Genomic DNA, 17,626 nt, shown 5'->3' with positions numbered 1-17,626 from the left:
ATGAGGTTGTGAGTGTCTGAAAAAAAACAAGAACAGGCTATGAACCAACTTGTCTAGAATGCCATTGGATGTACTCAAGCGTTGTAAACTCATTGACCGCAAAATTCCTTCCAACACTGATATGGTAGCTTCCTAGTAATAGGAATAGCCCAAGAGACTTGATATAGTTTTGTTGAAGATTGTTCAGTGGTAAAGCAAGATGTTGGCTCGATTTGCACTGGGAGGTCCATGAAGGATGCATGTTAATGTTAACTATGGCAAGAAAGGTCCTTGAATGAAGCAAGGCTCTAAATTAAGGCCTCCCTGTGGTATGTCTGTCCCATGTGGCCCCGGGCAAGTGGTTAGAAAGGATATTTGGAGGAGCTCCTGTCCTTTCCATCCATCATTACTCACGCCACACATCCAGAACTCCACATGTGGAAAAGTGCTCTGTAGCAGACGTGGCCAAACAGGAAGTGCTGTGTCATCGACAGCCATTAGGTCGGGGTCCTCAAAAGCAGGAACATAACACACTGGTGTGTTGGAATGCAACGTGAAGGGTGTATTTATTGCTCTTGCTAAAGAACCAAGGTTTCTCAGGGATGGAAAGTTCCCTACCTTACGTCAGCTCATTTCGGTTCCGGGAGTTGGGTTTTTTTTTTTTTGAAAGATCTTTCCTGAATACCCAGAACTGAAATCTATTCCCATTATTGGTTTTAGTTTCTCCTCTCAGAGCCACCAAATACAAAATTTTTCTTCTTCTGCATTCCGGACCCTCAGATATCCGAGATCAGCCAGTAGAGGCGCACTCCATCGTCTCTTCTTTGGGTTCCTTCTCCTCGTCTTCCACCCATTTCTTATGTGTCATGTTTTCCTGTCTTAATTGCTCTTTTTGAACACCTCCCAAGTAGTCAAAGGCCCCTGACAGTGTGCTTCCCAGAACTGGGCCTGATCCTGGCCAGGGAAGAGCAAGATGGAATCATTTCCTTGTTTTTCTACACTCTTTTAACAGTGGAGCCTAAAATCAGCATGCCAGGGATCTCTTGCTTTGGCCAGCCATGCCTTTCCACCTTTTGGGGTAAAAGTACCCTGGTTTCCCAGTAGGGAATTAACTCTTCCCCCATTCTGAGAAGTCCTGAGGGCCTGTCAGTCAAAGATTTTCCATGACCTCTCCTATTGGAAGGATATTGGTGCATAAAACCCAATCTAGGCCATTCAAGCTGGCTCCTAGGGTTTGGAACCTTTGAGAAAATAACAGAAAACACTGGAGCTTAGAAGTGCTCATGGAGGAACATAGAGTCTGTCCATTTATTCCTGCTAACAGCCAGCCTTCCTTCCTCCCGAGGCCTGGCTCTTCAGTATCCAACAGCCAACACTTCCATCCCTTTCTAGCAAAGTCCTTTTCCAATTAAGTTCATCAGAATCTCTTTCAAGTGCTTGCCACCAAAAAACTCTGACACCATCAGGTTACCTTGTTTGGCCACAGTCCCAGCAGGGGGCTCGTTGTGGGCCAGACTCCTAAATCTGTTTCATAGCCTGTTTCTGTTCACGACACTCTGGCACCAAATGAGTGTGGGTTTTTCCCCCCACCGAACAGTTCCCCAGCTCTCTGGACACCAACTAGGTGTTCTACAATTTAATTCTGACACTCTGTCCCCAGAGTTAGTACAGGCCCCACAACTGAAGGGTTCAGTCCCATAAGCTGTGCCAGTGGAGTTCAGAGAGCTTCCCCACCCTCTCTGGGTGCACCCCCTGCCCTCACCTTGCTGTGTTCACCAGCCTGGAGGCTCTCTGAACTCCACTGTTTATGGAGGTTCATGGAGGCCGCGTTACAGAAGTGCGGTTGATTAAATCACTGGCTGTTGGTGATTACTTCCGTCTCCAGCCCCCTCGCTCCAATCATCTCATCACAGAGTTGGTTCCTCTGACACCCAGCTCCTATCCTGAAGGGATGACGTCACTTCCTGAGCATAAACTCAGGTGTGGTTGAGAGGGGCTTGTTGTGACTAACAAAACAAGCTCGGCTCACTCCTATCATTTGGGAAATTTGGGAAATTTAGGCAAAGGGGTTTAGACGATGTTGTGCCAAGAACCAGGCAAGACGACGAAATGCATATTTCTCATCAGATCACACTATGACATTAGTGCTGCCAGTTCTGTCCTTGGAAAGTTGCTTTGGGACCAAAACACAGCCTTTGAGGAGCCTATGATCTCTCTCCTTTGTCCCTTTTTATCGGAAGGTAACTGACCGCACGTCGATTTGGTTATCCTGCCGTGAAGGTCCATCGCAGTCTTTGGCAAAAATGTTAAGCCAGCTAATTATAGCCCCTGTGTTTTGGCTCCTTACTCTGTGTCACCTCTCCAGGCAAGAAACTCGGCATTCACGGAGGTTTCCCGGATGGCCAGTAAGTCATGGACCTGAGCTTCAAACCCAAATCTGTCACACCCAAATCTCCCTCTGCAGCCGGGGAGAAATAAGAGATTCCATCATGATTCACAGCCCACTGGTGATCTGGGGGGGCGGGGGGGGGGGTAAGTCATGTGTCCAACTGTTCCTGAAGACCTCGGAGAAGCAGGGTTAAGAAGCACCTGGAGCCAGCACCGGGCTGCAGGAGGTCCCGGACTCCACGTGCTACGGAACAGAGTGACACAGCTAGAGACCGTATCACCGAGGGTCCAGGTGGAGGTCTGAGGTGGCCGATTACCAGTGAGACAAAGATCCGGGTGGGAAGGGTGCTCCCAGCCAGGCTTGCTTCAGCTGGGATCAACACAGTGATGTCCCCCACATGCAAGTGCCTGTGCCAGACGTCACCCTCCTTCTGATTCAGAGGTTGCAGGAAGGACACCCCCGCTTTCTCACTGTGCCTCCTCACCCCAGCTCCCCACCTCGCTCCAACAGAGACCGCGCTTCGGGAAGGAATTAACAGCATAAGGAATCCGACATGCCCAGAGAAAAGACAAACACTGTGGGAAAATGGAAGTTATATTAAAATAAATTGAGACATGGCTTTTAACTGGAGCTTTTGCTCTCACCCAGATTTGGTAGTTTTAAGATCCTAATTTTATAACCTCGGTCACGGGGAGAGCCTCGACTGATTCCTATCACTTTAAACAGCCTTTTATAGCCTCGGCGTCTAGGGTACATTTCCTCTGCTTTTTCAACATATCACATTTCTTGGCAAAACCATCTAGCAGAAAGCACCAAAATTTTTATAATGAGGATAAAATCAAAATTTCACACATCAGATTTGTCTTGTAGATTATTTCTTCCTGCTACATCGTTCCCTGTTTCAGCTTTATTTTAGTGGCCAACAATTTTAAATTTGAATTCAGCGTTGTTCAATCATCTTATAGGCTTTTGCTGCCAAAGGACAGTTGCTCTTTGCTCTGACTTCAAAGTTGCTAAATTCAAAGACTTTGCCAGTGTAATCACTCAGGAGCTCGGCTGCATTCGGCCAGTTGTTACCTCCCACTCGAGCTCCGGGGGGTGAACTCCGCCACGGCCTCCCCGCTCTTCCGGTCTTAGTTTAACTTGGCTTCTCGCTATGATTTTTTTTTTTTTTTTCTATTTTAAAATGTGTGCTGTGCTCTTGATTCCAATGTAAAGGTTGTTTGCGATTGCCTCTAGGCGTAAAGATCAAGTTCAAACCCAAAAGACCGCAAGACGCACTGCAGGACCCACAGAAGGACTCTCGCTTAACTACCAAGAGGGGCCAGGAGGCCAAAGTGGCCCTGGCCACTTCAGCTGAGTCACCGTGGTCCCCCAACCTTCTGCTTTTTCCTCTGAAAATGCTTTCCCGTCTCTGCTCGGTGACTAACTCCATCACGAATGTGACCCAGTTTGTTTGGCAAGATGTGATTTTTTTTTTTTTTTTTTTTTTTTTTTTTTTTTACTCACGTTGCTTTTCCTGGTCACGACGCTCTCACAGGCATTAAGCGGCTCCCTCTCGGCACCCGGCTGGCCCTGCTGCCCGGCTGGATTGATGGCTTGCTCCCCAGCTGTTCCCTTTCCGGCCCGCCCTCCTCTCCCCAGCAAATCCATATTCCATTTGCTTTTCTGCAGCATTTTGATACCTCCAGAGTCTCCTTAAAATAGACAGATAAACACTAATCTCCAAGGGAAAGTTGCAGGGCAGAGCCCACAGATTTGTACCAACTCAATCTGCTCTAGAAGGCAGCTAGATGAAAAGCAGAACAATGGTAGCCACCGTGCACAGGGCTTTTTATCACGTACAAAGCACGTTGGACTCACGTGGTCCCATTTAATAATATGTGTGATCACCCACGGCACGGGTAGAAGTCGTCCTTCCATTTTTCAGGCAGGAAACGAAGGCTCATAGAGACGAAGGAGTTGTCTGGACAGTAGGAGAGACAATTGCTATACAATTTGCATTCGATAAAATGCACGGATCATCGGCGTCTTTGCTGGATTTGGGCAGATGTATATGCTTATGTAACTACCTCCCGCGAAGGGTATAGAACATTTCTATCCCCTAGGAAATCCCCTCCGGCCCTTTCCCAGAACCACTCAACCCTCAACCCTAGACCACTATCTGATTTCTACCCCAGCGATTAGTTTTCGTTGAACCTCAGTCTTCTGACTCCGAACTCCACGTCCCGTCTTGTCCCATTACACCATGTTGTATCTTTGAAATTAATCCAATGGCCACCACAGGTGGCACCTCGCCGGACTCTACAGACACAGGACTTGGGGAAGATGGGCCATAGTCTTTCGGCTGAAAAAGCTGGTCGACTGGTAGGGTGGATCTTGAGGCTTGCAGCTTCTGGAGTACGGAGATCGATCCCCAAACAACATACAGGCCCCGCCCTCGGGCCTCAACGGCACTCCTGGTACCCAGGATTACTGAAGGAAGATTGTTATAAGGTTTAAAAGAGAGGGATAGACCAACTTTGAGATAAACACACCAGAGTCTAGCCCGCACCTCTGCGACCTCCCCCTAACCCTGAACTCCACTGCTCTAGCTGTGGCCACCAGCTGCCGGCAACACCCTGACTTCTCATACCAGGCTCTTCCATACCCATCACACACGTGTAATCTGTAAACTGGAAGTTTTGGAACTGGGGGCCTCCACTGTAGGGGGCAAAAAAACAAACGAAAAGAAATACTGAAAGGCGGGGCGCCTGCGTGGCTCAGTCGGTTAAGCGTCTGACTTCGGCTCAGGTCGCGATCTCACTCACAGGTCGTGGGTTCAAGCCCCGCGTTCAAGCCTCGGAGCCTGGAGCCTGCTTCGGATTCTGCGTCTCCCCCTCTCTCTGCCCCTCCCCTGCTTGCACCCTGTCTCTGTCTCTCTCTCTCTCAAAAATAATAAAAAATAATAATAAAAGGCAATTCTATTGCTTCCAAGAATGTACGGCAAAGGGCACGAATTGTTGAGTCATGTTAAGGCAGCATTCCCATCAGGCGGTCATTCATGAAGGGATCCATAATACAATTAACCTTATCTGCTTACTTGCCCACAGTTTTGGGCTAAACTCTTTGTTCACTCTAGACGGTCAACTGGTTCCTCTTGGATCTCGTTTGTACACGGCAGCGTGCTGGTAAATGTTTAACAGCTGATTCTCCAGGAGGGGGGGAAAAAAAAAGGCCACGATTTGATCTGGACAGTGACTGATTGTGCGTGGCCTTGGCCCCCGTGCCTGCTCTCTTAAGCGCTCCCAGAGTGGTGTTCTCTCTTCAAAAAATGGATCGTACGGTCGAGAGTTGGCAAGGTGTTCCTTTCTCTGCTGGAGTGGAATCCCCAAATAAACCTGTAAAGTCACTTTGAAGTGCAGAATACACAGAAACTAGCCCGCGATGAATTCTTCCATATCCCCGCTCCAGGGAATCTGAAAGGCCGGCCTCCACCTTCCTTTCCTTGCTTCAGTGAACGGCACGCCTTGAAAAGGTTTTAGAATATCTCTAAACATCCAGCTTTCTTTTTTGCTTTGTTTCGTTTCTCTCTTTAGAAGACGAACTGCAGAAAAGCCCAAGCATGCAATCATTTCCTGCTCCCGGATGAGCATCTACAGCCACGCGCGGAGGAAAAGGATGTCAGAAGAGGCTGCGGCCTAAGCAGGCGCCAGGAGCTCGTTCTAGGGGTAATACATGCTGGGAGGTCCACCACTCGGCCATCCTACTCCTCACCTATACAGCCACAACGGGAGGCGAACAGATTTACGGGAATTTGCTGCTTTATAAAAGGAGTTGTGTGGCGCAAGGATTGCTTTTCTTTTTCACGTTGGGTCCGCCTTGCAGCTGGGCTCCTTGCTCTGCTGGCATTTACTGTTCCACGCTGTTCTCTTTAACCACGTTAATTAGCGCTCACACATCATGCGTGCTTTGCTCCTCCGTCCCCCGGAACTTGACCTCATTCTGCGCGACCTTTCCCAATTTCTTCTCCATTTCCTGTCCCAACTTGCCCTTGCTCTCTGCTTTCTGCTCTGGGTTTTGTTTTCTGCTGTGCACATTTCTTTTGCAGGAAGGACTGGCATTACATTTTCTAAGCCTTCTGATGACTTTAGACATTTCAAATAATTATCCGAGCTTCCTGTCTGTCTTGGTCAGCCCAGTCTCTTTCATGTCCCACGTTCATTAGATTCCTCTTGCTGGCACTTTGCTGACTGGTATGCAGAGATTCAAAGACATCCAAGAAGGGGTCCCAGCCCTCGGTGACTCTGTAATCTAGGAGAGGGGATAATAATAATATCTAAGCTGCATTGACGGCTTTCTGTCAGGCAGTTTCCTTCCATTACCTTAGGCCTCATAATAATCCTTGAAATAGACACTAATGTGACACTCATTTTACACATGTGATAACTGAGGCTCAGAGAGGTTAAGTAACTTGCCAAGGCCACAACAGCTGGTAAAATGGTGAAGGTAATTGTGATTTTAAGGTTCTGGCCCAAATGATTCCCAAACCTGAGCCCCTTACCAGATAGTGACAAGTAAGCACCCATACAAAAATAAGGTGGGCGCCTGGGTGGCTCAGTCGGTCAAGCCCCAATTCGGCTCAGGTCATGATCTCACGGTTCATAGGTTCGAGCCCCGCGTCGGGCTCTATGCTGACAGCTCGGAGCCTGGAGACTGCTTTGGATTCTGTGTCTCCCTCTCTCTCTCTCTCTCTCGGCCCCTCCACCTCCCCCCGCCTCAAAAATAAAATAAAACATTTTTTAAAAACAATTTAAAAAAATACATAAGGGAGAAAGGGCTGATGGCAAAAATGAAGCAGAATTTATGGGTTGGGTGATTTTAGAAGTTGGAGATGGGGACCAAAGCTGCTTCAGGAAAACCTTTTCTTTGTGAAGTAGTGAGCTCCCCAGCCCTGAAGGTACCCAAGCAGAAATCAGAGCTACCTTCAGTGCTGTGGGCTAGTGCCTGCATCTGGGTGAGGCCTCTCTCTGGGAGACCTTCATCTCTTGGTATGATGATTTCAGCGAATGGCCTGTGAGCTGAGCCTAGAAAGCAAGGATCGAGGGGAGAAGGGCAGAAAGAACCCAGGGGCCGAGTCCCTGGAGCTTGGGGCTCCGAGCTGCTTTTCATTTTGAGTCTGGTTCTCCCATGCCGTAAAGCTCACCCGTCACTTGGGCAAGAATATATGTATCGACACAGTTGCTGTTCGACAGCGAAGGAAGAAAGAAGTGTCATCATTTAAGTCAGTGGTTCCCGAGGACTTACTCCATAAGCTGGGCTCCGGGGTTCTACAAGTAAAACCTGTCGATGGCAGTTAGTATCAATTTTCAGGGGTGATGGAGTTGTACTCCTGTCCCAAGGCCCCACAGCCTTAGCGTACTCGGCTGAAATTTGTCTCCTACATTTTTTCTGAAGACTTTGGCAACTGCTACCATTCGTCTGCCAGGGAAGACTTCTATGATAAAACAAATAAATGAGCATAGCTAACAAAAATTAGCTGAAAAACGCAGAAATCACCAATTAGGCTTGGTGTGACAGCTTGATTTTTTTTTTTTTCATGGACAGTTGGTGGTAATTTTAGATTGCATACATATATTATAGAGTCAAACTTTCTGCCCATAAAATTGTCTTAAGTTATTTAATAGAAATAAATAGGTCACTATTTCATGGTATTCTGCAAAGAGCATCGTGGATTCCGGTGCTCCCTTAGCCTCCCTGACAATCCCGGGTGACTGGGTGACGATTCTACGATGACTGCAACGGGAGTAAAAGCGTAGAAATTCTAAGTGGTGGGATTGTACCGGTTAGGCTAGAGGACATTTTGAAGTGTTGGGAGGAAAACAGTTCAACTTAAGGGCTACGAAGTATAAGAAGGGTCCCAAGACTTCTCCCCAGTTAGCCCCGGGTCCCCCATAGCAGGGGATCTCCACCCACCCGGGGGGAAATCACCCCCAGGAGCTTTTTCAAAACGGCCCCACACCACCCCCTCCCCAGAGGACAGCTCCCAGGCCTGTCACAAGCCTATGACCGTGAGAATCTGCAGGGAAGAGGGGGGGGCTTGCACAAGTTGAAGAGGCCTGGGAGGTGATTTCCTCCCCTTCACCTGCCGAAGAACCTGTGCTGAGGCCCCACCGACCAGACCATTTCACGGTGTTTCACCCGTAGTTTCAATGTTCCCATTTAAAAAAAATTTTTTTTTAATGTTTATTTATTTTTGAGACAGAGAGAGACAGAGCATGAACGGGGGAGGGGCAGAGAGAGAGGGAGACACAGAATCTGAGAATCGGAAGCAGGCTCCAGGCTCTGAGCCATCAGCCCAGAGCCCGACGCGGGGCTCGAACTCACGGACCGCGAGATCGTGACCTGAGTTGAAGTCGGCCGCTTAACCGACTGAGCCACCCAGGCACCCCACAATATTCCCATTTTAAAGAGCCCACTTAGCCAGCAGGAGACTGTGACTCACATCCCCTCCCGAGGCCTACCCTTCTCCCGGGTCCTGAACCAGAACCAGCCCTGGGACACAACGTCCCAAGCCCTGAAACAGGCCTACCATCCCCAGTTCTCCCGTAAAGCCAGCCGAGGCTGCAGCATCTCTGCCCACCGGAGTTTGCTCTATTCCGGAGCCCTTGAACCTCAGAGCAACGGATGCCCTGAGCCGGTGCCCCTGCAGGGCTCTGGCCGCCAGCAGCGCCACAATCCTTACTCAGAGCACCGGTCAGCTCCCCCCTGAGCCCACCTCTCCTCCAAGATTTCAACAATCCACTAGATGCTCGGGGCGCCTGGGTGGCTCTGTCGCTTAAGTGCCGACTTCGGCTCAGGTCATGATCCCACGGTTAGTGGGTTCAAGCCCCGCGTTGGGCTCTGTGCTGCTGGCTCTGAGCCTGGAGCCTGCTTCGGAGTCTGTGTCTCCCTCTCTTGCTCTGCTCCTTCCCTACTCGTGCTCTGTCTCTCTTTGTCTCTCAAAAATAAATAAACATTAAAAAACAATTAAAAAAAAAAAAAGAGTCAGATGCTTAACCTTAACCGACTAAGCCACCCAGGCACCCCTGGACCCTCTATTTAAATATCCATCAGGCACCTCCGACTCAATGTGTTCAAGACCGACCTCATCATCTCCTGCTCTAGCCCAGCTCTTCTATCGTTTCAAACTCAGTGGTTGTACCACCACCTTCCCAGCCACCCGAGCTAGAAACCTGGGAGTCGACACTGAATTCTTTCTCCTCCAACCCTCCACCCGTAACCGATCAAACATCAAGTCCCGCTCAGTTTATTTACCTGGCCTTCCTATGATCACAGTCGTGGCTCCAGCCCTTATCATCTCGTCTGGATGCACTGCAACAGACCTTTCTGGCTCAGCCTCGTCTCTCATGAATTCCACCCTCCATACTGCTGTCAGAGGGATCCCTTTACAGAGCAACTCCTGTATCTGATGACACACACCATCGTTGCTGGAGAGTCAACGAAGCCCGAGATCCTTCCTTTGGTACACATGGCCCTATCTCCCCATCTTTTTCCCCAACCTTGCCTTACCTAAGACTTGAAGCCCCGTCAAGACAAAACCGCTCAACTCTCGCCTCCCTGTTACCTACACCTGCCTACACCTGGAATTATGCTTCCACTGCCTTCTGCCTTGGAGGCGGACATTTGGCAGATATTACCAGCCACCTCTGACCCCACCACTTCCTTCCCAGGGTTAGATGTCTTTCTCGAAGGTTCCATGATCCCCCATGCTTACCTCTGGATTACCCTATTGATTTATACTTTCTGTTTATGGGTCCTTCTCTTCCCATGAACATTTGCTGCTTGAGGGCAAAGGCTGTGTTTTCTACTATCTCTGAATGGCCAGACCCTACAATAGCGATTGGCCAGTCATGGAGCAGAATTACACAACGGGTAAAACTCTAAAGCAAGCTTCAGCACAGGACGGTTGGCATCGCTAGCCTTCTGGAAGGAAATGCCAGAGTCCCGGCTACCCCAAACCTGTGCATGCCGTCTCATCCTATAGGCATCTCTCCTATAAGGTTCTCCATCACCTCCCTAGACACATGCACACAGGTCAAGTGTCTCCTCCCCGACACAGCTCTGCTCCCACGTAACCCCCATCAAGATCACCCCGTGGCCTCCAGTGTCCCACCACTGGCGTGGTCCTATTGGGCAGCAACACGGTGGCATCTCACCAACCCCCCACTGACGCTGGCTTGGCACCTGGCCACACAGAAGGGACTTACCCTTTGAGAAATAAACTGTACTACTAGACCTTTTTTTTTTTTTTTTTTTAAGTTTATTTATTTATTTTGAGAGAGACAGAGCAGAGAGGGGCAGAGAAAGAGGGAAAGAGAGAATCCCAAGCAGGCTCCACGCTGCCAGCATAGAGCCCGATGCGGGGCTCCAACCCATGAAACCGTGAGCTCATGACCTAAGCCGAAACCAAGAGTCAGGGGCTTAACAGACTGAGCCACCCAGGCGCCCCCCTCCCCGGCACCCACCTTCTCAACCACGAAGGCTGTGTGTGCACTGCCTGAATCCCCTCAGCTGCGGAGCCAGCTCTCCATTCCCAAGGGTTACACTGAACAAGATATTCTGCATCCTTGTGTAGATAATGCTTATCTTTTTAGTAGGAAACATGCCCTAAGCTGATTCAAAAGTAGGAAATGCCTCATACCAAAATGCAGTCCTTTTTATGAAAAAAAAAAAAAAAACAAAACCAAACAAACATCCTTGCCAACTAACACCTGAGCAAGCCAGTCCCTGAACAGGAAACTGATACGGTGGCTGAACAACAGCTCAGGGTTCCAAGTTTTGACTGGGTGTTGTCAACGGGCACCTCCACTCCGCCCTGGGAGTATCGGAGAGCTGTGCCCGCAAGGACGGTGGCTGCAGATGGGGCACGGGTATCTTCAGCTGCCAAAGGTCGCCTGGCAGGAAGCACGTTGGTGCCCTGGCGGTTTCTGGGACCACGTGATCTAACTGCCAGGTTAGACTTCTGCAATTATAGCCCCCAGGGACCCGCCTGAAACAGACATTGGTTGCTATAACTGAGAAAGGCTGAAGCTATAGCTCTTCGGCTAGGAGGGAAAACTTGGGAAGGAAAAGTTTACTTTAGCTCAGGTTTTGTGGTGACAAACAGCACGATAAGCAAGACTATTGCAGCCGGATGATTAACGAGGCACAGGAATCTTTGCATTGGGCTTTGAAAGATTATAAACACACGGGGCACGACAAGCGCAGCCAGTCAGCTACAAATTATGACTCGTCTTTCAGTTGCTGTCCCTTTGCACCTCCTGATTTGGACAAGGCGAGCAAACAGCTCTCGATCCGCCAGCCGTGGGGCTCCAAGCAGACGCCACAGGGCCCTGAGACACACGTCTGACCCCTGCGTGGTTGCAGGTTAACGAGACGCGCGGTCAGGATTCGAACCTTCCTTCCCCTCTTTGGTGTGGATCGAAGGCTCCGTTCTGACTGTTCGCTATTCGGGGATAGTTCCTTCATTAACAGCTCTTAGATCCCATTTCGGCCACGTCCCTCCAGTCACAGAGATACCTAGCTATGCAGGCCATTACTTCTAAAATGCAGTGGATGGATTTGTGCTCGGGGAGGCTTAACGATACACTCAAGACTCCCCGCATTAGAAGTTGTTTGCTTCCGGAAAGAGAACATTATACCAGAAAGATAGGTTTGAAGAAAATAACTCCATGGCAGCAATCCAGTGTGCCGCTGCGTTTGTAGGATAATCATGACACCTGCTAACGGAGGCTTCTTTGCGATTTCGGTCTTTGGTGTGAAATACACACACACACACACACACACACACACACACACACACACACAGAGCAACGGTAAGCATATATACTCCGCAGCTTAAAATCTCAATACTCAATAAACCAAAAGATGCTTGAGCCGTCTAAGACTCGGCTAGAGTCCACTTCTTCCAACATGAATTCTTTTACCTTTTAAAATTCACCAGGGGCGCCTGGGTGGCTCAGTCGGCTAAGAGTCCAACTCTTAGTCTCGGCTCAGGTCACGATCTCGCCGTGTGTGAGTTCGAGCCCCGCATCGGGCTCCGTGCTGACAGCACAGAGCCTGCTTGAGAGTCTCTCTCTCCCTCTCGCTCTCTGCCCCTCCCCCACTCACTCTCCCTGTCTCCCTCCCAAAAATAAATAAAGAAAACTTTAAAAAATAATAACAAAATAAAATTCACCAAAGTAGATTTTTAGTTTACCTGGGGTCTTTGTAACTAAACTTTACATTCATCTTCATTAGGGAAAAAAAAAAAATTTTCTCTCAAACTGAGAAAACACCTTCCTTTCAGGTTCACCCAACTCTCAGAAAAATATAATTTGATTGTTTTTGTTCTCATTTCTCTTCCTTGAATGCACTGGCCAGAAACGTTCCTGTTCTTGAAGCCAGTCAGTTGGGCAAAATCTGGTCAGGCCACCTTTATGGCACATTTCTTTCTCCTGGTTGCATTTCTCCCATAAAAATACAGTATTAAATATTTCATAACCTGGCGGGGGCGGGGGGGGGGGGGGGCGGAGGTTGGTGCCTGGCAAAGCGGCTAAGCCAGAAGCTGTTTTGAGCACTTGCCCAGCAACTGGGCAACCTCCCCATCCGTGCCCAGACTGCCACTCCTACTCCGCTCTCTGTCCTAGCTGTGTAAGTTAACAGCCCATAAATTACCCTGAATTGCTTCCTATTTGGGGGCGGGGGGGTGGGGGTGTGGAGCAGAAGGCAAAGACTCATGCCCTTATTCTGTTCTTATCTGTTCTAGTCCCTACTAGTTACCAGATAGAATTGTATTAGAGAAAATGGGACAAGTAAATAAACTCTGGTCACAAAAGTCACCCATAGGAAATCAGAATTACTAAGAACATGCCATGATTTTTGCCGTTGCGTTCAAAGAAAATGTGGCCCAGGGCGCCCGGGGTGGCTCGGCCAGTTAAGCGGTTAAGCATCTGACTTCGGCTTGGGTCGTGATCTGAGTTTGTGAGTTCGAGCCTCCGATCGGGCTCCGCGCTGATGGTGCAAAGCCTGCTGGGGATTCTCTCTCTCCCTGTCTCACTGCCCCTCCCGCGCTCCCCTCTCTCTCAAAATAAATAAATAAATTTGAAGAGAAAGAGAAGAAAAGAAAAAAAAAGAAAACAAAAGAAGAGAAAATGTGGCCCAAAGCACGACCATCCACCCGGTTGCAGAAGCCAGGAACCCTGAAGTCATCGTGTCCTTGCCTCTTGGCTTTATCCTTGCATCCAGTCAGCCCCCTCATCTTGTTGAGTGGCCCTCTCGCCAGCCCTGGGAGCGGCCCGTGGGCTCCAGTCCCTTGCCACTGCTCGCCTGGACGGTGGCATTTGTGCCCCTGGCCCTCCAGCCCCAGCTGCAGCAGTGAGGGCTCCAAATGCACACCCAGCCAGCTCTCTCTAGCGTGGTGCCACCGCCTACAAAAGAGTCCCACCTCCTTGGTCCGGCGTGCAGGTGCCTGCAGATGGCGCTTGCTGCCCCTCCCCCCGGGCCCTTAGCACCTCGGGCGCATCCCTGCGACTGAACCCATCTCACTGCCTGTGATCAGAGGTGCGCGATGGCCTCGCCGCCTTGACCGTGAGGTCCGTGAGGTCAGCCGCTGTCTCTCTCAGATCTGCTCAGATCTCTCTCCGGCACCGAACAGGGGAAGAGCTCGCTTTACTAAGTGAGTGTGCAACATAAAAAATAATGTTTATACCTTGCCTTATTCTAGACAGGATGTGAAAGGGCCAATGAATAGAATTTCTAAATACGGTCTCTGTCCCACTAAGACCATACATTTACGGAGACGGTACACGTGTTTAGAAGTACAGGCAAATGAGCCATGGGCCTGTCACCCTCCTCCGTGCTCCCCACTATAAATGTTACTAACGGCTGCCGTTCGACAATATGTACCAAGCACTTAATACTAAATCCTCACAAGCCTCGGGTGCAGCGTTTTCTCTTTTCACAGGTGAAGGCGCTGCGGCAAGAAAAGGTTAAGAAATGTGTCCAGGGTCACACCAGGAGTCAATAGGGAGAAAAGAGTCAATTTTTGGAGACCTTCTGTCTCCAAATCCCATGCTCCTTCCGCTGTGTCATGATGCCTCTCTGTTTAAGGCTTGGCTTCCGACGCCATGAGCATTGCCAAAATTTTAAAACAGTTGGCTTATGTCATGGTCGGCAAAGGCTGTGGGTGGCACTGAAGCGTGGCTTTAAAGGAAGAGGCTGTACCTTAAGATGGGAGAAAGTATCGCCTGAACTCTGATCACACCCGTCCTGTGTCCCCAACCCGCACCTCTGGGCTCGGAGGCAGGAGAACCGAGCAAGCCTGAGAAGCCGTCTAAGTGACACCTTGACCTGAGCTAATGGCAGGGAACAGGCACCTTGGCTATTTGCATCTATGGCCCACAGGGTCCACTGGAAACCACCGGAAGGTCTGCAAGCTCCGGGGAGAGAGGATTGGCTCCAAAACACTTTGCAACTCATTAGGAGAAGGATATCAGATCTTCCTTCCAGGAATGGAGTCGGTCTCAAACCGGTTTGAGGTACCACACCGGGGTTCCAGTCTCTGAGCGCTGGGAGGGAAGGAGCTAGAGAGAGCGTCAGGGGTCTTGGTAAGTCAGTGGGTCTTGGAACACCTTCATACGGACCAGGAGGGAAGGAAGACATTCCTCTTCTGGTCGCTCCTCTGATCTGACCTCTTGTGCTGGAAGACTGCAAAGAAAGCGCGAACTCCTTGACCTTTACAAGGGGGACACACGCGATCTGTTCTACGAGGTGGGCGTATAGGTCCTAGCTGGAAGAGAAACGGGAAAAGGGGCAAAACAGGCAGTTTTTTCCCAGGCTCCCTTGTCTCACACGGAGGTGGAGATGCTCTGGGCCGTCCCCAGCGAGGGTGACAAAGGCGCTAACGTGGGTCAGTCTCTAACCCCCCGGGGACCGAGCACAGCCTCCCGGTTCTGCAGCTGTCCCCGCCTGCAGCAGAGGCAGTGTGACTCTGGGTCAGCGGTGCAAGCAGCAGGTGCACCAACTATCTGGCCAAGCCAGTTCTGCAGCGAGACTCTGGGGGCTGCGTCTGGAGGCCCAGTCTGGAGCCTCTGTCTCCAGCCCTTGTGACCATTCTGTAACCCACTGGTTCCCAGACGGTGGCCCCTAGACTGGCAGTGTCAGCAGCACCTGGGACCTTGCTAGAAACGGAAATTCTCGGACCCCACGCCAGGCCCACTGAATCAGAAACTCCAGGGTGGGGCCCAGGAAACTGGGCTTTAATAAACCATCCCGGATAGGGACACCTGGGTGGCTCATTCGGTTAGGCGTCCAACCCTTGATTTCGGCTCAGGTCATGATCTCGTGGTTTGTGGGTTCGAACCCTGCCTTGGGCTCCACACTGGCAGCGAGGAGCCTGCTTGGGATTCTCTGTCTCCCCCCTCTCTCTCTCTGCCCTTCCTCCTCTCTCCCATGCACATGGGCTCTCTCTCTCTCTCTCTCTCTCTCCAAAATAAAAAACAAAACACACACACAAACTTTCCCAGAGATTCTGATGCATGCTAAAGTTTAAGAAGCTGGCTCGGCCGACTTCCCCTCAGGTCATGATCTCACCACTCAAAGGCTCATGGGTTCGAGCCCCGTGTTGGGCTCTGGGCTGCCAGCTGGAGCCTGGAGCCTGCTTCGGATTCTGTGTCTCCCTCTCTCTCTCTGCCCCTTCCCCATGCACGTGCTCTCTCTCTCTCTCTCCCTCAAAATAAATAAAAGAGAAAAAAAAGAAGTGCGCAAATCTGTAAGAGCCACTGTGGAGATTCAGAGAGGAAATCAATTAAGCCCACCCAAAAGGATCTCTGTGTGGCAATGAAGGCATTAAAGATCATGCTGTTTACAAAAGACATTCAAAAGAACAAAGTTGAGAAGCTAACACTTCCTAATTTCAAGACTTACTACAAAGTTATAGCAATCAACATGGCTACCGACATAAAGACAGATAAACCTATCACTAGACTAGAATTAAAAGTCCAAAGATAAACCCATGCATATAAAGACAACTAACTGATCTACGACAACAATGCAAAGGCAACTCACTAGAGAAAGAACAAATGGTACTGAAACAATTCAACACCCACATGAAAAAATAAATAAGTAAAAGGATCTTGACCCCTACCTCACACCATATACACATATTAACTCAAGTGGGGCTCTAAACGCAAATGTAAAACCTAAAACCGAGACACTTTTTGAAGAAAACGTGGGAGAAAATCTTGGTGACAAGAGTAGGCAAAGATTTCTTACATGTGATGCCAAAAGCACAATCTATAAAAAAGTAAAATGAAAAATAAAAAATTTTTTAAAAAGCCGATAAATTGGATTTCGTCAGATTTAAAAACTCTCTTCTTTGAAAGATGCTACTAAAAGAGAATGAAAACACAAATCACAGACTAGAAAAAAATATTTGCAAGGTATATATCTGATAAAAGACCTGTATCTGGAACATATAATGAACCCTCAAAATTCAATAATAAGAAAACAAACAACCCAATTAAAAATAGGCAAACGATCTGAGCAGACATGTCATCCAAAAAAAGATACATGGACGGCAGTGATACTCAACATCTTTGGGTAGATGCAAATTAACCTCACAATGATATGCCATTACGTTCCTTTTAGAATGGCTAGAGTCAAAAAGATCAACTATTCCAAATATTGGCAAAGATGCAGAGGAACCAGAACTCTCATTTACTGCTGGGGATGGGACAAAATGGTACGGCCATTTTGGGAAAAGCTTGGCAATTTTTAAAAAATCAAACACACTGGGGCACCTGGGTGGCTCAGTCGGTTGAGTGTCCGACTTCGGCTCAGGTCACAATCTCACTGCTCATGGGTTCGAGCCCCGCGTCGGGCTCTTTGCTGACAGCCTGGATCCTGCTTCGGATTCTGTGTCTCCCTCTCTCTCTGCCCCCGTCCCCCCCACCCCCGCTCACATGCTGTCTGTCTCTCTCAACAATAAATAAACATTAAAAAATTTTTTAAAAAACACGTTAAACACACCTTCCATATGATCCAACCATCTCACTTCTATGTATTTTCCCAAAAGAAAAGAAAGCATATGTCCACGGAAAGACTTGCGCATGTTTATGGCAACTCTACTCAGAATCTCAAACGATTATAAACAAACACCTGATTAAATTGGGTGAAAAAGGAGGAAAAAAATCCATTATGATCAAAGATAATAACTAAGAATCAACTAAAATCCAG

The 17,626-nt window shown here is 49.0% G+C and overlaps 1 long non-coding RNA gene across 2 annotated transcripts in view; it reads right to left on the bottom strand.

The window, feature by feature from the left end:
- Positions 1-2,944: 2,944 nt before the first annotated feature.
- LOC132682222 (uncharacterized) overlaps positions 2,945-17,626 on the bottom strand; it is a 28,524-nt gene continuing 13,842 nt past the window's right edge. Inside the window, exon 2 of one of the 2 annotated variants that reach the window (XR_013554126.2) lies at positions 2,945-6,661. This is a non-coding gene — a long non-coding RNA (uncharacterized LOC132682222). Of the gene's footprint in view, positions 6,662-11,048; positions 15,180-17,626 lie in introns of those variants that run through there. The other variant, XR_013554125.2, reaches the window with a different exon arrangement.

Source organism: Panthera onca, chromosome A1 (genome assembly GCF_046562875.1).
Source record: "Panthera onca isolate mPanOnc1 chromosome A1, mPanOnc1 haplotype 2, whole genome shotgun sequence".
NCBI lineage: Eukaryota > Metazoa > Chordata > Mammalia > Carnivora > Felidae > Panthera > Panthera onca.
The sequence above is the reverse complement of the archived record's forward strand: the minus strand, read 5'-3'. Positions and strand labels throughout refer to the sequence as shown.